Genomic DNA, 25532 nt, shown 5'->3' with positions numbered 1-25532 from the left:
AGAAACATTTGTAGCCACAATGGGGCAGATTTACTTACCCGGTCCATTCGCGATCCAGCAGCGCGTTCGCTGCGGTGGATTCGAGTCTTCCGGAGATTCACTAAGGCAGTTCCTCCGACGTCCACCAGGTGTCGCTGCTGCACTGAGGTCCGCCGGAGTGCACGATTCTATAATTAGTGAAGGTAAGTGTGTGTCCCGCGACAATTTTTTTTATTAATGCGGTGGTTTTTCCGAATCCGTTGGGTTTTCGTTAGGCCACGCCCCCGATTTCCGTCGCATGCATGCCGGCGCCGATGCGCCACAATCCGATTGCACCAAAATCCCGGGGCAATACAGGGAAAATCGGCGCAAAACGGAAAAAGTTGCGTAACCCGCCGGTAAAATGTGATTCGGGCCCTTAGTAAATGACCCCCAATGTGTAAGCATCAAGGATATCCCTGATTCTCCAGGTTTGCCTTCTCCTGCTGTCAAGGCTCTCACTATAATCGTGAAGGACATTTCAGCCCTTAACCAAGTCACAACTATCTTTATCTCTAAAGATCTTTAACTATCTTTAGCAAAATGGACCCATCTCCGGACCAAAATGGACCCATAGCACTTCTTTTTTTTCTGTTTTCTATGTTTCTTAGCAGCAGCATGTATCTACCTTTGGTGACATGATCTACAGTATGTGTCACCCATTAAATATAGCAGATATTTCAGAATGACAGAATGTACCACACAGGCTCTCCACAGGAAACACAGAAATTCCAATTGCAGTTCCTGTCGCATAGTTATAAATGACAGCTCAGCCTCCCTGACTGTATACTTATGGTATGGATAATGTACAGGATAATGTTTTGAGGATACTTGCGGTGCACTTCCAGCTAGCACAGATGGGTTTATGGTATTGTGGGATTGGAATCAAACCTGAGTTGGAAAGAAATCTTAACCCTTTAAGGACCAAGCCACTTTAGGGCTATCAGACCAAGTCCAATTTTTAAGTCTGCCCTGTGTCACTATAAGTGGTTATAACCTTCAAATGCTTTAACATAACCAGGTAATTTTGACATTGTTTTCTCGTTTCACATTTGCTTCAAATTAGTAGTAAAAATTGGATTATTGCGTTTAACTAGGAAAAAAATTTCAATTTTAAAAGTTCAAAATATTTCTCCATAGACACCCTAATCACCAAGACTGCGATGTCTATGGGGTTAACCGGAAGCATGAGTATCGTGATCCCAGCTGTTAGTGCGAGAGCCCGCCTTTCACATACAGCCGAGCTCCCGCAGCGATTGCATGGGCTCTGCTACTAAGTCCAGGTGATCGCTGAGACGTACATGTACGTCTGGATGCCACAAGGGGTTTATTTTTCGAGATGAGTGTTTTAGGCAGAGTAGAGGCTAAACACCAAAAGGTGAGTGCTGAATGTACAGTCAAATAGCAGGGATAAAAACAAAACACAAAAATTCCTATGTTTCTGCTGAAGGTGTCAGCTGATACAAAGAGGACACCAGTTGATTTCCAGTTGCACAAAAAGCGAAGTGAACAGCTCTCAACTTCATCTAAATGAGATGGAAGTCAACCCGCTGCAGAAAACATTAGGGTCATTATCAAAAGGGAACCCCTCATATGAAGGATTTGGATAGAATACCCCCTTTGAGTAAATCACGAAAAAGTTGTATCCGATAGCGACTGCGTTTCTACCAAACATTACAACCAGATACAAATATCTAATGCAGTTTACATCAGTTTAGAGAAAAGCTTTGAACAAACAAATCTGCCTTGTCCACATTCTGCCTCGGGCTGTGTATGTCTTTGGTTTCACAGTAACCTGCTGATTCAGGAACATGGTCAATAGGGATAGAAAAAAGTGAATGAATAGTCAATGAAAAACACAGGAATAGATGTGGTCTGTTGTTTGTCTTCTTATGGCTTCTCCCTAAATACAATGGGGGATTGGAAATGAAAAAACATATTCTATCCCGCTAGTCGTACATTATGGCGAGCGAAGCTAGGATGTCTCCTTTGTTACCTTTCATTTTGCTCAAAAGACGCAAATGTGTTAATTGTCTTATCTTATTTGTGTCTGCCCAATGGTTGAGCTGTGAGTTTTAGGTTGTCAGAGGTTTTGTTAGCGTATCATGTCCTATTGAATTGGTTTCACAAAATACTGAAGTCTTAATCAAATTGAAGCAGCAGTAATGGTAGACACATTTGTTGCCAGGGCCACCTCTAGGTATACATGAACTTTTACATGAACAAACACGGCACTGCTGCCATCTGTATCTGCTGTCCTGCCATGACCACAATTATGGCACTGCTGCCATCTGCATCTGTATCTGCTGTCCTGCCCTGACCACAATTATGGGACTCCTGCTATCTGCACCTATATATACTGCCCTGCCATGACCACTATTATGGGACTGCTGCCATATGCACCTGTATATACTGCCCTGCCATGACCACTATTATGGGACTGCTGCCATATGCACCTGTACATACTGTCCTGCCATGACCACTATTATGGGACTGCTGCCATCTGCAACTGTATCTGCTGTCCTGCCATGACCACAATTATGGGACTGCTGCCATCTGCACCTGTATATACTGTCCTGCCATAACCACAGTTATGGGACTGCTGCCATCTGCACCTGTATATACTGTCCTGCCATGACCACAGTTATGGGACTGCTGCCATCTGCAGCTGTATATGCTGTCCTGCCATGACCACCATTATGGGACTGCTGCCATCTGCATCTGTATCTGCTGTCCTGCCATGACCACAATTATGGGACTCCTGCTATCTGCACCTATATATACTGCCCTGCCATGACCACTATTATGGGACTGCTGCCATATGCACCTGTATATACTGTCCTGCCATGACCAATATTATGGGACTGCTGCCATCTGCAACTGTATCTGCTGTCCTGCCATGACCACAGTTATGGGACTGCTGCCATCTGCAGCTGTATATGCTGTCCTGCCATGACCACAGTTATGGGACTGCTGCCATCTGCAGCTGTATATGCTGTCCTGCCATGACCACCATTATGGGACTGCTGCCATCTGCATCTGAATCTGCTGTCCTACCATGACCACTATTATGTCACTGCTGCCATATGCACATATATAGATACTGTCCTGCCATGATCACTATTATATGACTGCTGCCATATGCACATATATAGATACTGTCCTGCCATGATCACTATTATATGACTGCTGACATATGCACATATATAGATACCGTCCTGCCATGACCACAATTATGCACTGCTGCCACCTGCACCTGTTGCCACCTGGAAGTCCCCTGTCTTTGTTCTGACAGTTAGTGCTGTGGGTTTTGGCCTTGATATAGTTTTTTGAGGTTTATTCTCCCAACAAGCCACCCGTTTTTCACAACACGTTATAGTCTAATTTTTGGAGATCATAGGGGCACTACTAAGTGTAGTGCAAACAGCACTAAAAGTGTGTTTGCCTGTGTATAATGCAAGGTAAGCCACAAAATGTTGTGTGTGCCACAATTGTGTCACATGGGCCAGAAATGTGTCTCAGACACCTCCTAACCCTTTAACGCTGAAGCCTTTTTCGTTTTTGCGTTTAAATTTTTCACTCCCCACCTTCAAAAATCACAGGCATTCTGGCCCTGTATAATGGTGGGTGCGACAGATTCATTAAGAACGTGCGCAAGAAATCATGAATCTGTCGCTTCCCTGCACTGGCCTGACAGAGTTTACCAACTTTTTTGTGATGCACCTTTAACATAGGGCGTGCAACACATTTATGGTGCAGACACTTAAATTCCTGTGCAAGTAGTTTACACCTAAAAGAACGGGCAAAGTGGGACAGAAAACTGGCGCAAAGTGCAACACCCCTGCCAATACATAGGTTGGTTGGTAGCTGCGAATAGTGCCCTCTCCAGGTTAGGAGCTGACGGAGGGAGTCATGGACCCTCTATGAAGGTTTTAGAACCTGGTCATTATGTAATAGCAGCTGTAGATTCTGCCTGAACAGGCAATAGTTAAATGGGTGTAAGATATTAACCAATGAGTTGGCTGGTCAGGCTATCACCTGACCAGGGGGAGTATAAAACTCCTGTGCAGTGGGAGCACATGGCCCAGACCTCATGCGCCTTCTCAGGAGTCTGCCAGCAGTCAAGACCACATGGTCTGAGTGAAGAGAGAGACATTATTCAGTACACCTTCAGTACTGACACAGATCCCAATCCCAGGACCAGAGTCAGGAGACTCTAACCAGAGCTGAAGCTTCCACAGATTGGACACAACTCCATCTCAATTATCCCAGCCTGCATCTAATATCCGGTGCACTAGGACAGCCCTCCCCATATCAAGCACCGTGACATCAGCGCGCCCGAGGCCGCAATCACCAGCCACTGTTGTATTCTGGCCCCCGGCTGCCTCTAGGCCCCAAGAAAAAGCTAGGTCCCAGGGAGGATGTTGCAAAAGCCCTTAGTAAATGTGCCCCAGTCTTTTAAAAATGTCACATTCATTTAAGGATCAAAATCAAAGAATGATAAACCAGGTACACTTACTCATAGATCCAGGCACTGTGAAAATCTTCTTATATTTGTTTTCCATATCCCCCTTCCTTTTAAAAACAACTTTTAACATTAGGAAAGTGACAGGGGCCCAGGGCTGCTGAAGGGCCCCCATAAGGCGGTACATAAGAAATCCATGGGAATGAGGGAGGAGGTTTATTTAATAAATCCATAGGGGGTGAGGGAGGCTTTTTTATAAAATAACCATGAGAGAGCTGTTTGGTGTGGTAAACTATGGAATATTTTAGGGAGACTGTTTTAGTTTCTGTAAGTTTAATGCCGCCATGTGAGTTGACTGCGAAGGTGCTCACTGAGGGGCTGTCGCCCAGGGGCCAACTGAAACCTGGAGCCAACATTGCCCTCTTTGATCAGACTTTACAGGCTGTTACACTGTCTCCCCCTACCCCTCCTTCCTTAGCACTTGTGCAGTCAACAGGAAGTGGAAAACACATATAAGAAGATTATCTAGTCACGGTAAGTGTTTGCTGGTTTATCATGCTTGATTTTGATGGTAATCTCCTTTAAGATCACTTTCCTAGTAATAAATGCTATACAGCATGGCATCCAATATATAAAACCCAAAGAATTTTGAAATACTTCAACCAGGTCAACATATTTTGCCAAGAATAGAAGCTGATGTTATTTGTAGTTTTCTTCCTCTTCTCTATTGGAAAAATGGAGAATGGTGATTATTTTAAACCATGAACATGACAGCCATGGTGAACTTGTGTTGTACATGTTTTGTTCCAGGCAGCTATGCAAAAGGCATGTGGTTGTTTTATGTGTAGAGCTTTTATTCTGAGCAGACGTCAAGACCAATTTCAACATCCTTGGAGTTTTTGCTATTGAAAGAAGCCTTTGTGAATGGTGGTCTGAGAAATAGAGATTGTATGTTCTGGGGAAAAATAACATCAAATGATCGGATAATCTGCACTAAGGTTCAGAAAAGGAATGTACCATGTGCCGGAAATATCCCTAGGGAAAGAAAGAAAGGATTCCTAATGTAAGGCAAAAAGTTGTATGGACAAACAGTTATGGAAAAATAAGCCATACTATTCCTACTATTCCTTATAGAAGTGGAAGGTTTAAGGTTCTTTGGGTCATTAAACCAAGTGTGGAGGATTGGCCAGGAATAAGATTTCGGATAGGCCATCAATAGGTGATCATGTGGCTAACAGAGCCCTTATGAACAGGGAGCAGGAAGCACTTGGCTCCATAGTCCCTGTAATGATCAGATAGTTGTGGCTCACATTCACTTCTTGTACAGAGAGTACGGTGGGCAGTGGGCATAACAACCAACTGGTAATATATATATATTAGTTAATACGTTTTTTTTGTTTTTTTTTCTACTGTGGAAATTGGAATTTTATATATTGTTAACTGAAAAGTCAGAAATTTTTAGCAGTGCAACTTCTCAGGTCTAAGTCTCCAGAAACCTAAAAATAATACTAATTGTAATAGCAACTTGTCCTGGAAAACATTTTAATCAATTAAAAATCACAACAAAGCATGAGAATTTCCACCCATTAAAGTCCATCAACACATTCTAAAAACACCTAACACTAACCCTAATGATCACATGAAAAGATTTTACTCAATCCACAAAAAAGAGCCCATCATAATGTCATATACATTTTATTATGGCTGTTGAACAATGAGGCTAAAAAAATACAAACATTCTTCAGTTATCTTGGTTCAAAACAGTTTGGCTTTAAGGGTTTAAAGAAAATCTACCATCAAAACCAAGCATGATAAACCCGGGGAGACTTACTCATAGACATAGGCACTGTCACTGTGGTAATCTGCTTATATTTGTTACCCGGGGCCATAATCCGTATAAAATCAACTTTTTATTATGCTAATGAGCAAGAAGGGCTCTGGGGGCGATACTATAGCACTGTGGTGCATCATTGGAGTTCTTGCTATTGAAAGAAGTAGCAGTTTCATAGCCTATTACACTGTGCAAGAGCCAGAAGGGCTAGGGTCCTTAACAGAGTCCCTATGTGCTGCAGCTTCAAATGCTGTCTCACCCACAGCTCCCTCAGCAGTTTCCCCTCGCTCTGCCTGCCGTAATCTCACACAGTGGGATTGGGGATTTGCTACTGCACAGTGTAACAGGCTATGGTAGGTGCTATAGTAATGCCTCCAAAGCATAGTTTGTAAAGGTGATTTTAGAAGGAAGGAGTCCATGGATAACAAATACTACCACAGTCACGGCCCCTGGATCTATGAGTAAGTTTCTCTTACTTTGATGGTAGGTTTCCTTTAAGGCACAGTCTTAAACCAAATAGAGGGAAAATATACCAATTATATTTCCCCCTGTTTTTGACTGTAAAAACTTCAGTAACAACTGCCCATAAAATAAATTTTTTTTTTGTTGTTTTATTGGCACAGATTTTGCTGCAGATTTTTGAAACAAAGTCAGGACTGGCCTCATATGGAACAGAAAATGTAAAGGCTTCTTCATGCTGCATCCAATACAGTTTTGTTTTTAGGCTGCAACAAAATCTGGATTTGCGAGTAACTAACACACGGTGATTTACAATAGCAACAGTGTTGATTGTTTTACACAAATTCTATTCACCTACTACACAAAAAACTGCGGCATAACACGATTACACTATGGGTTTTATCTCTATTTAACCTTTACAATGCCTTGACCAATTAGATTATATAGATTCTGTGCTATCCACCTGGCCAATCATTTTTTGTTAAAATAAAATTTTTCTTATTTCAACAAAATACACCATACAGAATAAAAAGAAGGTACCTATATCGCTGTCTTATATATAATAAGCTCCGCAAATCTATACATCATACAGTTTTGTTAGGAATTTTAAACTTCTATAACAAAAAATACCATAACATAATACATTATCATATATAACCCCCACCCCAATCATAGCCATGCCTCGTTGCCAGGGGGTAAGTCTGCCAGATTGACTGCTCTGCACCCTATCACGTGACATGTTGGGTTAAGTGGAGCGGCCTGAATGCAGAACACTGAACTTAAAGTCTTCCCATCTCTAGTGTTGATATCTTCTGGACCGCGAGAGGAACTTCAAATCTGATTGTGGGAAATGAGTTGTGAGACAATTCTGATCTTCTTTTATATTTTAGAGGAACCACTTGAAACCAACAATTGAAAAACTTGCTCTTGATCCAATATAACAGTTTTCAAGATGGCGGACATAGCCTAAAAGATAGACCCCTCATCCCGTATATTCAAATATGTAATTTTCCTTTTTGCTTTGAAATAAGCAAACTGATGTGATTATTATCATGTGATCAGGCCTGGGAGAATTTACTTACTTGTGATTACAAAAATATATATTACATCCTGTTGATCTATGGGAAGTAGGGAAAATCTTATACAGTACAGGTAGCTCCACTTCAACAGTTATTGTTAGGTATTGTAAGGTATTGTATTGTATTGTAAGGTATTATAAGGTACAGTTATTCTAAGGTATTGCACAGGTAGCTCCACTTCAACAGTTCCAGGTGGCTGCTGTCATGGACTTACCAGGGATGTATCAAGGCGAGCTATAGAATGGCGCCCCCTCCACATCATACAGAAGCAATAGATCAGGGTTTTTTTTTTAGTAAGTGGGTCCTCCGTGCAGTGTTTCACCCCTGATGCAGCCCTTCATCTTGCCGCAGGTGGTGCTGCCTGAGGTGAAAGGCCCAACTTGCCTCACGGATGGCGCAACCCTAGGGCCTACATGTTAATTTATATTGAACTACAGTGGTAACAGCCATAGCAGCTGCTATGGGGCCCGCAGTGTCAAGGGGCCCCAGAATCCGACCTGACACACCAAAGAATGGGGGATGTGTACCATTATATACTTGTTATGCTGCACATTGTACAGCATAATCTGTATATAACAGTACACATCTTCCACAGTATACAGCATGAAATTTCGAGGGAGAGGGAAGGGACAGCATAGCAACAGGAATAGGGATCTCTCATCTCTTATTCCTGCCATATACCTCCCCCATGTATTCAGTAGCTACTGGGGCAGATCTGTGTGTATAAATGTATATATCAGTGCATAAATGTATATAAATGTGGTAGCAGGCCCCATTTAGAAGTCTAATATGGGACCCTGCCCCTCCTAGTTACGCCCCTGTTAATTTAATTATGGTGTATACTAACTATTCTATAATTAATAAAGAAACCTTCACACTTTACAACTAAGATAATATCAGTATCTATCTACATCTTTATTCTCAGCTTCTGCCAGATCACTGTTTCACCAAAATGGCATTTTTGTCATAGGAAAAAATTGAACGCTGACTGTAAGAATGTCAGTTGTAGGGAAATGATTCCTTAAGTAAAGATCCAGATGGTCTGTTATTGCAGAAGACATTTGCTATTATTGCTATTGTCTTCCTTCAAGACATAAAAAAATCCTCCTTAACGAGCGCGATTCTCTTCTGCTTATTCTATAATGAGCTAAAAATACGCTTATATGGCACTTTTGAGAACACTAAAAATAAATATGCTGTTTAGAATAATGGGAGATGGTCGCCCGCACTGCACAGCACTACAAATTAAAGTGATTGTACTCAAGTTGTTTTGTTGCCCGCTGTGTCATAGAAATACATCAATGAATATAATTGCATGCGGTGCAGTTATTTTTATCACTTTTATTTTCATATAATCTTCTAAATAGTCCTCCCATGTCATAGATTTTGGATAAAGTAGACTGGAATAATTGTGTTTCAAGGAAACCAAGAAGCTGCGTCTTACTTTCTTTCCATTCTGCCTCGTCTAATGCATTTCATAGAGTCATTTTCCATGTTAGTATGATCACAATTATATAACTATGACACATTTCCTTGAGAAAAGAAAAATGATCCTGCTTTCTTCTGCTGAAGTTCTTCAGATATCATGACACAAGGTCTATATGGATATATCTCATATATACTGGCCACAGGCAGTACACATCTGTCATAGGGATCAGTGACCAATGTGACAAGTACACGTTCCGGTACCAGCAGCCTGCAGCTCCGCTCTAGCAGCCTGGCTTTCCCCAGCCGGGGTAAGTGTGCAGGCATCAATCTTTATCAAATGCATCAATGATTCCTATGGCAGCTGCTATACAGATTTCAAGCAACTACATCCATTGTAAAGCTTTACAACCTGTGTATTGGAACTTGACTTTTGGCTTCAGTTCTAAGTCCTGTATTGTACTGTGTTAGGTTCCAGTCGGGATAAATTAAATATAAAGCTTGCAAAGAATAAAAACCGCTGGTCTTCAGTGGCATATGGCATAGGGTTGGTGCACAAATGCAGTTGAGAATGAGCTCCTCGGACAACAGTACAGTTGCTTGTTATCAAGTTAAGCAACCAGGGGCGTAAGAAGAAGGGTAGCAGCAATAGCAGCGGCTATGGGGCCCACAGTGTCAGATGGCAAAAGCATCTGAGGTATTGATTGTGTATATGCTGTTTGTCTGTATATGATATTGTATGTATATGTGTATATTTGATGTTTATTTGGTGTAGGTGTGTGGGTGCATATGTGATGTATATATGTTGTATGTGTGTATATGATGTAGGAGTGTATATGGTATGTATATATGATGTGCATATACTGTACGGTGTGTGTTTGTAACTTATGTGTGAGTATACAAATATATTTTTTGTATATTGAGAAGCCTGCTATGGGACCCTGCCTCTCCTAGTTACGTACCTGTAAGCAACATCAAAAGCTACCAAGATTTTGCTTTTATAACTTGCATGGGAACACACCCAACACCCTTCCCCCAGAATCCTCCGGTTTAGTTGACTTGCTACATACAATAACATAGCATAGCATGGGTTACTTGATGTGTTTCCCAAGTCTCAGCCCTTAAACACAAGTGGTGTCATAGTTGAAGCTTAGGAGTAGAAGAAAAAATGGGTGGCCAACCTTCAGTGAATTATAGTCCTAGCTTAGTGAATAGGTTGTGCATAAATCCCATTTACAAGAGATTTGTAGACGAAAATTATTTCTGCTGCAAGTTTAGAATCCACAGCAGATAAAACGCAGCTGAAACCAATAATTTTCCCGACTTTCTATTTGTATTGGAATCATTACGGAGCGTCTCCAGTGCACATTCCACAAAAATATTGTTAATTGTTTCAACAGGGTTCCATGGAAATGAAACGATACCTAAAACCCTCTAAAAGGTAGAGGACTCCCACCCCATGTTCCCCCTCCCTATAAAGTACCAATGTCCTAGTCTACACATAAGATATTGTAATATATGAAATGCTTGATGTGATTCTACCTCCATTTCCTCGGTTTCTATCTACTTACAGAATGTAGAAAGAAACTGAAAGGAAAGAGGAATTTCAGGTGTTAAAAACTTGGCCTATTCTTGCTTCACGTTCCTTGCACAACCGTGTGTATGTAATTATCTGCTCATGTTGTACCATGTAGTATTCAAAGAGATTCCCAAGGTCTTGCTTAAATAACATTGTTACCCAGCAACCCGGGCTTAGTATACAAGTGTTAAGTGGTTTTCTCGGCATTTGCACAGCAAGAGGCAACTTTTCTATATAGATATTGAAATTGAACGTATCAGCATGGTTTAAAGGGGACAAAATACAGAGGTATGATATACTCTATAAGCTACTCCACTGAAACCAATAGGGGGCACATCAATCAATGTAGCAGGATTTATTGAAAGCCATTATTGTGGGTGGAGAATACAGATTAAGACAAATCCCTTCCCCTTCATAAATTTAGCATCAGCACTTTAATGACAACATTCTTTATGTGACATTTTTGATATGTTTTAACAGTAATCAAATTTAATGGAAAGAAAGAAAAAAGAATTATGGGGGTATATTACAAACTTAAGGGGCAATTTGATGATATAAGCAAGAACTTTGGATTTGGCCACATTTACTAAGCAGTGAGCTCCAGTGTTTTGGCGTAGACTGCACATAAATCCATGTGCAAACTGCTTGTGTCATGGCTGCACTATGCACATAGCAACACAAGCTGTGCACATAAGGGGAGTCTGACATAATTGAGGCGCACATAGTTAAACAGAGTGCATTAGAAAAAAACTGGTGCACAAGGTGCATGCACTTTGGGGACCAGCAGGGTGAGCCAGATTCATGAGCACGTGGAGCAAGACTGAAAGCTGGGTGGAGTGCGGACATGACCAACAGGGCAGAAGGGGCTATAAAATGAGGGGGGGGGGGTAATCTGAGATCCAATACATCCCACAGCTGTATTGGTAAGTGGTCTGGTGTTTTTACACTTTAACAGAATGACCTCCCCTATACTAGGTTTAGGGGTTGTTATGTGCTATGGGTATTGATGTATTCTTCCATGGCTTGTGGGTTTGGGCATTCATTCTACAAGAAGAATAATGTGTCAGGAGTCAAGGGTAGCCGACCCACTAAACCACCACGGGCAATGGCGCAAGCCGTCATCTGGGAGCGGAGTCTAAGTTTCACCAGAGCCCACCACAAAGCGGGCTGGACTTGCTGCGGCAGGATACCACCTGGTCGCTCCATAGGCGTGACTTTGCACGCGGTGGTGGCTAAGGCGAGGTACAGAATTGTGAGACGGAAATGGAGTGGTGGACAGGCTGGAGGTGAGGATAGGAGGCACAGGATCGGAGTCAAGTACAAGGCTGAAGGTCAGGGCTGGCAGCAGAGGAGCGAAGTCAGGAACGGAACCGGGGTCACAACGGGGATTAACAACAAATGCACAGTGTATCATAAGGGAACAAGCTTTCTGTAGGGTTCTAGGCACAAAGTTCTGGCAGGGGGCAAAGGAAGACGCAGTCCATTTATCAGGGCAGGTGACCAGCATCACCAATTAGCGGCGCACTAATTAACGCACACACCAGACCACAGGAGACGCTGCTGGAGAGAATAGAGGTGAGTGTCGCTGCGGCCGGGCTGCTAGGGCATGGAGAAGCCCACGGGTGCGCCCGCGACCTAAGACATGGGTCGTAGAAGCACCCATGACATAAGGTGAGAAATTAGTATGTATAGAAGGGGAGAGAGGATAGAGGGTTATATAGACCCTCAACTACTTTACCTTTATAGAGAAAGTAGAAAATTTGATGTTTCTGATCTTCTTATGGAAAAGAACAATCCAATGTGCAACCCCTCCAAAAGACAGAGGAAGATCTTCTGTACGATAATAGATCATGTCTAGAAATAACGTGAAACATGCTGTTTAGAGATAAGCAGAGCCAAACTTTAACTTAGAGTCTGGGTGCGCCATGCCCAACTCGATCTGGATTGATGGCTGTGCAGCCAATACACTAGCTACTAGCCATGACTGTGATTGGTCAGGGGGATGCCCCTAATAGTAACAGTGCCCCCATGGCTAACAATAATGTTTCCCTAATAATAGCATTGATCCCATATTTTATTACAAATCATACCCCAATTGTAGCAGCACAACAACCGTTACAGTTTATCCTAATTTGTCCTCTAATAGTAAGTTCCCTATAGTTTAATTTAGCCCCAAATAGTAACAACACCGCCATAATTTATTATACTTGTCTCCATTAGTAAAAGCACCACACAGTTTATTATATTTGGTCCCCAATACTAAAAATACCACATAGTTTATTATTATGTGCCACCAAATTGTAAAAGCACCATCATAGTTTATTATGGGTGATACAGAGATACATACTGTGGTATCTGCTGCCTTAGTGCAGGGCACTAGTGTGGGCAGGTATGAGGGTACTTGGCTTTTGGTGCAGTGAAGGTAATAAGCAATGGTTATTTTTTCCTGAAAGTTTCTGCTGTGGCTTACAAAGGGACACATTTACTTACCCATCTCTTGATGCAGCCGATCCGGAATGTCCGACAAGGATTCATACGCCCAATTGCCTGCATCCGCCTGAGATCCGTCGGAGTTAACCTTCTTCTTCCCGATGCATGTGAGTGCTGATCTTGCGACACAATTTCATTTTTAAATTCCGCGGTTTGTCTGAATCAGTCGGGTTGTCCAACGGCTACGCCCCCCGATTTGTGTTGCATGCAAGCCGGCGGCGATGCGCCACAATCCGATTGCATGCGCCAAAAACCCGGGGCAATTCATGGCAAATTGGAAAAATTAGCGAAACCCGACGGAAAGGCATCCGAGGGACCCTTAGTAAATGTGCCCCAAAGTTGTCGAATGGTTATAAACTGGGCGGCCATCTGAGGACCCCAACTGGAAGAGATTTATCTGAAGTGTCTTAGAGCAGAACTGTTCTAGTTCCCCATGGTAACCAATAATTTTCTCACAGCTGTTTATAAAATTAAAGCTGAGCTCTGAATAATTTCCATGGGCAACAAAAACAGTATTATCTTAGACACTTCTGATAAATCTCCCACATAATTTACAGACCTTCCAAAAACTATTGGAAGGTCTGTAATGTCAGGAAAACAAATCAATCACATGTGCGTCTTTGAGAAACATATGCAATTGATATGGAGAGCAACAGAGACAGAGAAGATGGGTGGGGTGGAGGTGGGGGCCCACAAGGTTCCAGGACCTGGTTATGGTTAAAGATCAAAAGTATGACGCTGAAGCGGAAATCCCTACTGCCACACATCTAAATTTGGTTTATAACCATATAAGAAAAAGCAGAGTGATGTGTTTCGGCATTGCATAGAAAATAGACCATAAATAAAAACACTAAAAAAACAGATATCAAATGTAAATTATGTGTCAAGGGCAGTATGGCAATAAATACATAGCATTTCCATAACTAAAGATGTTTTGTTTGTTTATTAACTTTGTATTCTGTTGATTTAAAAAAAATGTATTATCATTACTTTTTTGAATAATAACTTTCTTTGCGGCACAGTGCTGTTTGTATATCATTTACATTCATGCTTATACATTCACCACTAGCTCTGTTTCGACGTCCAGGTTCTTAAATTTTTTAATTATGAAATAATGAAAGAATAATCTTAGGGAGTTTTTTTTATCATTAACCCTTTTGTGACTAAAGTTCTTTGGTACCTGAATGTACAGGTACATTTTTGCAGTTCTTTACATATCATAACAATTTTTTACTTTGTTTTTTTTACCTGACATGTGATACTTTAACTCAACAGGATATTTTTAATGTTTGTTTGTTTTTTTAAATAAAAGTAGCAGACAAATTATTAAGTTTTCAAGTTTTTTAAATAAGTTACATGTAATAAACGTTTACCAAAATAGGTTAAAAATATATTTGCCATCAACCGGTAGCCCATCCCAGGTTCAACTACAGATAGTGCATTTACTTCTGTAAACTTCAGCTCTGTCTTCCTGCATCCCTGAGTTGAGCGTCATGCCTCAGGTGGCACCACTTGCCTCAAGATTGGGGACGCATCAGGGCCATAGTCTTCTCCTACAAAGCAGGACTTTACACTTAAAAAAATGTTTGCACTTATCCAACATCAGCAAGGGCGTGAGACACTACACGGTGAAACCACTTACTAACAAAAAAATACTGATACATTACTACTAAACGGAGAAGATGGGGCGCCATTCTATAGCTCGACTCATGCAGCAGAGAGATTAGGTTCACACCTGGGGTTGGGGCACACTTCTAATGGTCATATCTTTTGGGCTCTTGCACTGTGACTGGAAACTGTGTTTCTAGGAGAAACAGAACCAGAGCTATCCAGTGTTAAAGTTACAGTCCGTAATGGATAGTTGTAACTTTAACAGCGCATTGCTCAGAATCTGTTGCATCTCAGAACTCAATCCTAATGTGATATTAAAGGGCACATTATCCTCTGTAATATGACATCAGAACTGTGTTTCTATGTTTTTATCACATCTATACAGGTGAGATCTGCATGGGTTATGTCCAGTTAGGATGTATATGGCCATATGGCAGTCGCAAAGGGGTTAAAGTCCATGTATAATGAATGGAAGCAAATGCTTTTTAAATGGTCCCCGTCATTCATCTCATAATGTCTTCCACTATCTTATTTAAAATTATTTAGGGAAATAGACGTGATCCTAATAAAAAAAAAAATTAATTGTTATTACAATTGTAATAATATTGAACATAACCATAACCTTTTCCTGTGCTCCGAATTGTATGTGCAGAATAATGATCATTATAGAACGCTCCTGAAAATATTTACGGTTTCTGTGGAGAAGTAAGACTTTCCGCCGTCTACAACATAATGATTCTCAGTTATCTCTAAGAAGCGTCTACAGGGGAATGTTTAATGTATGCAGCAGGTGAGAGTGCATCCATCGCCTTCAGTATATGGCTCTGTTTATTGACCACTATGGGAGAAAACGTAACCATGTAGTGAGCAGCTGGATCTTAAGCAGAGAAGAGCAAATATTTGAACAACCCCCCTCCTCTTTTATGGTGTGTATACCTAGGTTAGGTGAGTTAATGGTGTAGTGTTTTTTTAAAATATGCTTCATATATGAATATAATGAGGGATTCCCAGGTCCAGAGCGGTGCTTTAGAAATATAGTTATACGGTCAGTGGTTGAGACAAACTAAGACCACATGGACGCGAACGAGTGCTATGTGGAGGCTGCTGACAATGGGCAGTGATCCCTTACTTGGGGCCTACTGTCATAACACATCGATGGCGATAAGAGAAGACTGTCCAGACCTAAAACTTGGGCATTCGGATCATGCACAGGGCCAGGGAATCCACAGCAGTAGAGATTTGCCCATAGAAAGAGATGGAGATGTGTTCTAAAAAAAACAGCTAGACCATAGCCCCATTTCACGTTTGTGGACATGAGGCCTTAAAGGGGTATTCCAATCTGGGCATTTACATTTAATTAAATTCATTTGCCATATGTAAACATTTCTTCAATTGGATGTTATTAAAAAAAATGTTCCTGTGTGAAGATAATTTCTCATAAATGTAGTTATTCTGTCCCTTAGAAACGAGATAGCTTCCTCGGATACGACCACGTCACACTCTGGCAGCGGTGGCCAGACTTGCGCTATAGAGTCCTGCCAAACCACCAGGATTCAGCGTTCATTACCACAGGACGGCTGTGGGACATGTAGTAACTCCCGGACATTTTATATACAATAACCTTTTGTTTCTTTGTGCACTCAATCTATCAGAGGTGGCCGTATCCGAGGAAGCTAGCTCATTTCTAAGGGACAACATGGCTACATTTATTAGAAATTATCTTCACACAGGAACATTTTTTTTAATAACATCCAATTGAAGAAATGTTTATATATGGCAGATTAATGAAACTGAATGTAAGTGCCCAGATGAGAATACCCCTTTAATTCTATTAATCTTAATCTATTATGCCAGGAATTTGCTACTTATTTGCCCTTTCACACTCCGTTTTGATAGTTGTTATGAAGGGCAGGGAAACAAGTCAGGCCAAGGTAGGTAACCCCAATGAGGGTTACAGAGAACATTTAGGGCAGGTGTGTTGTGCTTTGTGGGGTGGTATAAGTGGTTAAAAACATTCTGGTGATGGCAGAGTCCCTTAAGATAGTAGAATTAAAGGGAATTTAATTCTACTGACCTATTGGGTGCTCTACTACATTTTAGACTCACTTTCAGCTGTAACAAACCGGCAAATTATTGTAATATATTTATATGTGTGTTTACCTAATATATGTACATTATATGTACATCCCCCACTATGTTAACATCTTTACCCAACACAGCAGCATTTTGTAATTGACTGGTGCCCAGAAATAATTCCTCATAATTAGCAAGTGGCCATCCATTACAGGTCAATTTTAGAGCCTTAATCAGTTTTCACGGTTGGTTCTGCTGCACAGAAAGACCTTCCGGCAGTTTTTCTTATGTATTTGTCAGCCTGTTGGTCTTTATAGCCTTCACTAGGACATTTATCACACTGACTACATGTAGATAAATCTGTTGGGTAACTATGATAAATGCATAGTTGGCATTAGTAGTATGCTCATTAGTATTCATTACCTTGTTAGTTGTCATTTCAATGTTGTCCACAATTTTGCATAAGAAAATCTAACCTAGTATGAAACAACCTCCTAAAAACCAAAAAACTACAATAATGTACTACAAAAATGTACTACATACATAACATTTATCTTTAAAAAACTAATAGCTACTACTGGTTAATAAATATAGTTAATAAAAATAAAAAATAACTTACTTATGTTAAATATTAATAGATACTGATAAAAAATAATAATTCCTAATAATAAAAAATAATTTCCATACTATAGTCATTACACATATTACAGTTGATACAACCACTTAAAAATTTTGGCATGGTATTTTCAGGAATATGGAAACTCCCAGAGTGCTGGGGCTTCTTGCTCCCTTATTTTCTGCTTTGCTTCCTTACTTCCAGATTTTGGGCATGCGCATGACTAGAGGTCCCGAGAAAACACAGGACACACTTCATCCAATGAGTGGCTGAGAACAACACACAAAGTGTGCCTTATAAACCAAACATACTTTGAGAATGCTACACTGATTTAATCCCTGTGCTGAGTTGTTTTGCTGAAAAAATAATTATAAAATTATGATAATGAAGCTCCGTCACTCCTGTGGCTGGCTCAGCACTTTTTCTCTCACATTAGTTATGTACTGCTCCAGAGAATGATGTAATTACTGTGTTGTGTCCAACAGGCAGAAGTAATAAATCGCTCCTCCTGCTGCTGTGTATGAGTGATCCAGCTTAGCTTGATCAGTCCTGTCTGGCTAGTTCAGGAAGCCCCATGTAATGTGTCTATGAATGGCAGCCAGCATGCAACCAAGCTTTCCAGTCGGATCAGGGATTAAACAAGACACGTTTCTGCATCAGTGTAGCTACAGCATTCTCAAGGTATGTTTGGTTCACAATGCATGAAACAAATAGTAGTAGATTACCTTTTAAGCAGATCCTGTAATTCAGAAGTAATGGAGCAATGTGGGAGCTGGGAACTGAAAACTTCTTTCTGAAATCTGGGATTTGCCCATTGCACATCACTGACAACTTAGTGCGGGCCCAGAAATGAAAAGTTCCCACACAAAGGTGTAAGGCGTTTGTTTTCCTGTACAGTACTTTTAGAATGTGTAACAGTCACACAGACAACAGAACTAAAAGTCTCTATGGTAAGAGTCTGGAGGGAGGAGTCTGTGGACCAGTGGACCCTCTGGACCACTGCTGGAGATGGTATGCGGTCCGCAGTGGCAGCCAAGGTACAGGGAAGTGCAGGAAACAGTCCAAGCCTGGGATGACAGCAGCAACACAGAGGAACACTGGTAACGCTGGCACGGACTGCAGACACTGCTGGACTCGAACCCAAGCGGGGGCAGCATCAGGGGCATAGTCACCTCCTACAAAGCAGGACTTGACACTAAAAAAAAATGTTTCTACTCATCGAACGTCAGAAAGGGCGTGAGACACTACATGGTGAAACCACTTACTAACAAAAAAAACCTGATATATTACTACAGGAGAAGATGGGGCGCCATTCTATAGCTCGACTCATGCAGCAGAGAGATTAAGTTGGGGCACACTTCTAATGGTCATATTTTTTGCGCTCTTGAACTGTGGCTAGAAACTGTGTTTCTAGGTGAAACAGAGCCAGAGCTGTTAACCAGTGTTAAAGTTACAGTATTGCTCAGATTCTGTTGCATCTCAGAGCTCAGTCCTAATGTGATATTAAAGGGCACATTATCCTTTATAATAGGACATAAGAACTGTGTCTGTTTTTATCACATCTATAGACGTGAGATCTGCATGGGTTATGTCCAGGATGTATATGGTCATATGGCAGTCGCAAAGGGGTTAAAGTCCATGTATAATGACTTTTAAAATGGTCCCCGTCATTCATCTCATAATGTCTTCCACTATCTTATTTAAAATGATATAGGGAAATAGACGTGATCCTAATAAAAAATTTAAAATGTAATTGTTATTACAATTGTAATAATATTGAACATAACCAAGCTCCGAATTGTATGTGTAGAATAATGATCATTATAGAACCAGCGGACCCTCTGGACCACTGCGGGAGATGGTATGAGGCCCGAGGTGGCAGTCAAGGTACAGGGATGTCCAAGCCTGGGATGACAGCAGCAACACAAAGGAACACTGGTAACGCTGGCACAGACTGCAGACACCGCTGGACTGGAACCTTGGGAGGCACAGCAGGAAGCACAGACCCAAACTGAAGACTTGAGACAGGATGGCGGGAGCACACGGAGGTACCCTGGTAACGCTGGAGGCAGGAACACCAGGAGCGTATGGGAACGCTGGAGACAGGGGACACGGAGGCGTCTGGAAACGCTGGAAACAGGACACACCAGGAGCGTATGGGAACGCTGGAGACACACAGGAACATAGGAAAGCGTCTGTAAACGCTAATGGGCTTTCTCTTCCACAGGAACGGCTTAGGGAAGCCTGGCATGGAAACCATAGGAGATCCTAGGAGAAGACGCTGGCCAATCAGGAGGACGCTGGCCCTTTAAGGCTTGAGAAGTTTGCGCGCCCACTAGGGCTGCAGGGAAGGAGCATGTGGCCTACACGCTTGGAGCAGGAGCACAGACAGGAGCCAGGAGAGGTAAGTGAGGGCAGGGGGACAGGGACCACCGGCAGCGGAGCACCCGTGACAAAATGTAGACCATTCAAGGTCTTCACGACGTCAATACAATTTAAAGCTATAGCTGAGGACTGCCGTTTTTGGCTTATTTGTGGGGTTTTCGAACTACCGTATATACTCCAGTATAAGCCGACCTGAGTATAAGCCGAGACTCCTAATTTTACCACCAAAAACTGGGAAAACCTATTGACTCGAGTATAAGCCGTAGGTGGAAAATGCATTGGTCACAGACCCCCCCCCCCAGTATTTAGCCAGCAAGCCCCCAAGTAGTATATAGCCAGCCCCCTATAGTATACAGCCAGCCCAGCCTGCCCCCTGTAGAATACAGCCAGTCCAGCCTGCCCCCAGTAGTATATAGCCAGCCCAGCACAAAAAAAAAACTTATATACTCACCCTCCAGTGGCCCCGATGCACAGCGCTGCTCCCCCGATGTCCGCGCGGCTCCTCTTCTGGCTTCTGCGTCTGTCTTCTTTCTTTTGTATCAGGCTACAGGGCGCAGACATGTTTCTTCCCAGATGACAGGCGCATACTATGACGCGATCGGTGCTGACATCATACTATGCGCTGTCCAAGAAAAAACATGGCCCCGCCCTGCAGGATGTTACTGAAGAAAGAAGACAGGCACAGAAGACAGAAGAGGAGCCGCGCGGACATCGGGGGAGCAGCGCTGCGCATCGGGGCCACCGAAGGGTGAGTATATAAGTTTTTTGGGGTTTTTTAGTGCTGGGCTCGTGTGTTGACTTGTGTATAAGCCGGGTATACACGGGTACATACGGGTAGTTTTAATGTTTCTGAGGATCTGAATATAGCTAGCACTCACTCTTTTTCAGCGCTCCCTAAACAATTTAATCAATATTTCTATCTTCCATTGACGTCAGGTTCTGCTTATTTCACATTCTAATAAACATCCGGCTGAGTGTTATTGTTGTGATAGGTTAGCTGTTTACACTGCATGAATTAGCACCTCGTAGGAGACTTCTATAACCTCCCATTTCTGGTAAATCTGTGAGTTCTTTAGAAGAGATTTGTTTTATGATCATTACTACATTGGTGACCTTGGAAGGTTCAGCTAGTTCTTCCTGCCTGCGGCATTAAAAGTTAATGCTAATAATAAATTATATTGATACAATAGGATTATGATGATTCCATTAAAAATTATTTACAACATTTTACTTCTTGTGTACAAAATGTATGTTTATCCTCAAAATTCTGTAAAAAAAAGTGTATAGGCAAAAATGTTTGAAATTCCTTTCTGGCAATGACATACCAGGTAGAAACTACAGAAAATATAGCCTTCTGCAACCTATTGTTACAGGTTCAAGAAGGTATTTTAGCTCAGTGCCACTTCTATTCAATTACACTCTGGTCACCTGGGTCCCTCCAATCCTATTGCTCGAAGACAGAAAAATCAATACACCATAGGAGAGAAGAGAGCGAGGCAGAGGTACAGAGCCCTCACAAAGGATTCTTTACTGTCTTACCCAGCCAGAGTTTAGTGGTCTCTCTGTTCAATATAGTATAGAACATGTGTAGATGTCGATTCCTTTAAACTAAGGTCCAAAACTATTAAAGTTTCCTATTAAAGGTTCCTATTAAGATACTAAACCTCATCCACCTAATCTTAAAATGCTTTCTTATCTAAGCTAGCTAACTCATATGTAAATCTTGTAAATATTACAAATATATACATGTTCCAGAGAGGCCACTGGGGAATGTAGTAGCCTCTCCGGGCAGTGGGAGCAAAGGCTATTTCACGCCACAATAGCCTCTGCGATCCCTCCCTACCTGTGCGTTTGGGAGGATGAACAATGGAAACAATAGGAAAGAACACAAGAAAGTGACAGAGAAAAAGAAGAATTTAGTGTAAGGAATCAGGATTACAAGAAGTAAGCAGCTCCACTTAAGATGGGATTCTGGTGGGGTCACCACCTCGGTCTCAATCTCCGTAGAGCTCCAAAGGCAATCCAAGGCAACCAGATCCTGGTATATTGTGAGATCTGAAATTCTACCATACGATCCATGGCCCTCACCTCCTCCATATGCATAATATGGCTCAAGGTTTCAACCCATTGGGCTCTAGTGGCACATATGTGTTTTAAGCTTATTTTATTTTCTTTACCTTTTGCTTGCCTACCTCATGTTGATTTAGATCAAAGTTTATGTCTCTATCCTTGAAAATGGAAAGTCTCGCTAGAAAAAAAATATTATTAAACCAACATTTTATGTTACACATTTTTTTTTAGAAAATTTTAATGTATTACAAAAAATTCTTATCCATGATCAGTTCTCTCTAGGATGGAAAATATAACTTCGGTTTTTATGCTGTTACTTAGGCTTTCAGCCTTTGCGGGGGAATTGTCCTCAAAATAAAGATAACAGAAGTGGTTGTCATGAAGGGGCCAAGCTCCACACAGCTTGAGCCTGTCAGACTGTAGAGAATCACAGAGTTCCAGATTGTCACAGAACCGGGATCACAAAGACAGAATGAGAGGGGAGGATGTGGGAGCTGTTATGTAGACAATTTATAAGAGCATCAAGAAAGTTGTAGAAAAGTATTTGCCCCCTCCAGATGTTCCCTATTACTATATATTAGTGGAATCTTTCTTTGTCAGTGAGTAAACATGTAAAATTATTTTAAGAATTGTTACTATATTTACTTAGACATCAATTGCCAATGTGAAAAGGGACAGACAACAAAAATATCCTGATTTTGCTTTGTGGAATTTGATGTAATACTAGGTTTTATGCATTAAAGTATCCTCTTATTCAGGGATCTGCCATAATAGATGTATACATATTGTTACACAAGTAAATAGAAGTGTCTATATACGCGTCATTGTTTACTGTAGCAACTGGAAGACAATATTTAAAGGTAACCAATCATAAGGATTGATGACACAGAAGGCATAGAAAAGTATTGGTTATTTTATAATTATTTTATTGCTTCCAGCTAAGTCATTTCTATTACCCAATAGTTCAAAATAATCAGCAAGATGTTTATTCTAACCCTACCCTTCCCCTCCTTACCTTACCCTTCTCCCTTATCCCGCAGCATTCACTTACCACATGAAGGTATCTTTACCAATTTATAAGAATTTGTTTTAGGCACTGATAGCCTCCATATGTTTGATCAGATTTGTGAATCACCTATGAGCCTGTATTTCTACTCAAAACTAAAACTAATAAAAAGATTTATAGAAAAAAAAACATTGTTTACATCGCTTATCTCTATGGTCTTGTCTGGCATCTTGAACATGTTTTAGGTGTTTTCCAGCATTACATAAACATGAGTTGTCCACGGGTTGTGTCTGTTGTTCCTCTTAGCCCTTCTCATGTCATAAGAGTTGAACTGGAATTCCTAATTCCAATTTTTAGGCAAGCATAGCCCTTTTTTAAAGAGTGTGTCCACAGGTACCTGTGGAGGAGAGCTGGTTCCTAGTGGAAGCATTTGACGGGATCTGAAATACCTGGGCCAGTTTGTGTCAATGAAAGGTGTTAAATGAAAAACAATGCCTCCTTTTGCAACCTTGTCACCCCCTTAACACCAAGTATGACCTACAAGAAGTCTAATAACATGATGTGGGATTAAGCCAAAGCAGTATATCTATTCCAGAACAAACAGACTCCCAACTGTAGACAGCTTTTCGACCTGGTTGGGTCCCCCCAGTACAATGTAGGGAACTGGTCTCACAGTTCGCTTAGGGACGAACTGTCAGAGTCTCTATGGGAAGAGTCTGTGGACCCTCTGGATCACCATGGGAGATGATGGTACTAGCTGACACCTGGGACCGGAGTCTAAGTGGCACCTGGTCTTCACCACAGCCCGACACAAAGCGGGATGGTCTTGCTGCAGCAGGGTACCACCAGGTTGTTCCATGGGTGTGACTAGGCCCGCGGTGGCAGCCAAGGTAGCATGGAGCAGGAGGAGATGCAGGCCCCATTCTGTGCCGGGGGATGACAGCAGGAGTACGGCTTGTAGACAGGAACAGACTGGCCCACAGAGGAGACCGTCTGGAAACGCTGGAGACACACAGCACACAGGAGCGTCTGGGAACCCTGGAGATACAGTAGGCTTTAAGTCTCCACACGCCTTAATTGGCAACCTCTCCATGAGGAGAACTCTTACCTTCTGACCCTAGACAATGAAAGATGAGCAGCTGAGCTGGAATCTACAACTGAGTGGTGAGTATGTATACCAGTGTGGTTTGGTGCAAAATGTAAGATAAAAGGGACAGTGAGAGCTAGAACATGAAGAATGGAGGATGAACCCTCACTACTATCTTATATAGCTTATCTATTTTCTCTCATATAAAAAAAGATATTTACATATGACAGCTCCCTATCTCAATTATTATCATGTTAATTTCTTGCTGAGACTTTCCATTTTCACCCTTTGGCCCATGCACACCCAATATTGGAGGCAGCTGACCTGAATATGTCTAGAATTACAGAGCAACACAGGTTCTGATAGAGAATGGTCAGTAACAAGCCAAAGTCAGGGTGGGTGGAGTTTAAGCAGAGGTGAGGGACTGGCAATGGTCGGGACTGGAATCACAAATTTATGTTTAGTTCAAGCTATGAGTTCTTCATCAAAGGAGTTCAGCAGAACATGGGGTAGATTTATCAAACTGTCTGAAAGTCAGAATATTTCTAGTTCCCCATGGCAATCAATTACAGTTCCCCTTTTAAATATTCATGAGCACTGGTAAAATGAAAACTGAGCTGTGATTGGCTGCCATGGGCAACTAGAAATATTCTGACTTTCAGACAGCTTGATAAATCTGCCCCCATGAGTTGCTCTACCACTCAGACAATAAATCTTGTTCCTGTTCTGCTGAAATCCTATGATGATGAACTCCTAGCTTGGTTGGCAACAAAACCACTTTATAGGATACTGGAAAGCTAGATACCTCTATCCCTAAGTCATCTTCGTGTGAGAGTGTATTGTCCTGAAGATAAAGCCACCTCATCCAAATGACAAATCCGTGTTATTTCTACACTTTGGAACATTACTGCATAGCCTCACGTTCCCAGTCCTCCATCTTCTTATCATACAAGTGAGGATATTACAGGGTATGAAAATATTTCTGGATTCATTACATAACTGGATATATTATTCAAATATTAATCAAGTGCAACAGATAAAATGGAAGTTGAAAACTCATCAACAGAGTATAAAGGAAACAAATGAGACGTGCCGCCTTAAATATAACCTGACAACATCTAGCCACTGCTGGTCTCATCGCACCAGAGGAGGAAAAACTTCGGTCAACAGCAGCTGTCAATGGTAATTTAGTATGCTGGATATATTACAGCTAGACTCCATGGGACACCAGGTCTACACCAGCTTTAGCTGCCGTGCTCTTGAACGCAGCTTGAGCTTTCATCTTGACCTTTCTGGTCTTGGGAATTGAGTTCATAGACACATTCTGTTTTCGCTATA

Source organism: Engystomops pustulosus, chromosome 9 (assembly GCF_040894005.1).
Source record: "Engystomops pustulosus chromosome 9, aEngPut4.maternal, whole genome shotgun sequence".
Classification (NCBI taxonomy): Eukaryota; Metazoa; Chordata; class Amphibia; order Anura; family Leptodactylidae; genus Engystomops; species Engystomops pustulosus.
Note: the sequence above shows the minus strand (reverse complement) of the source record.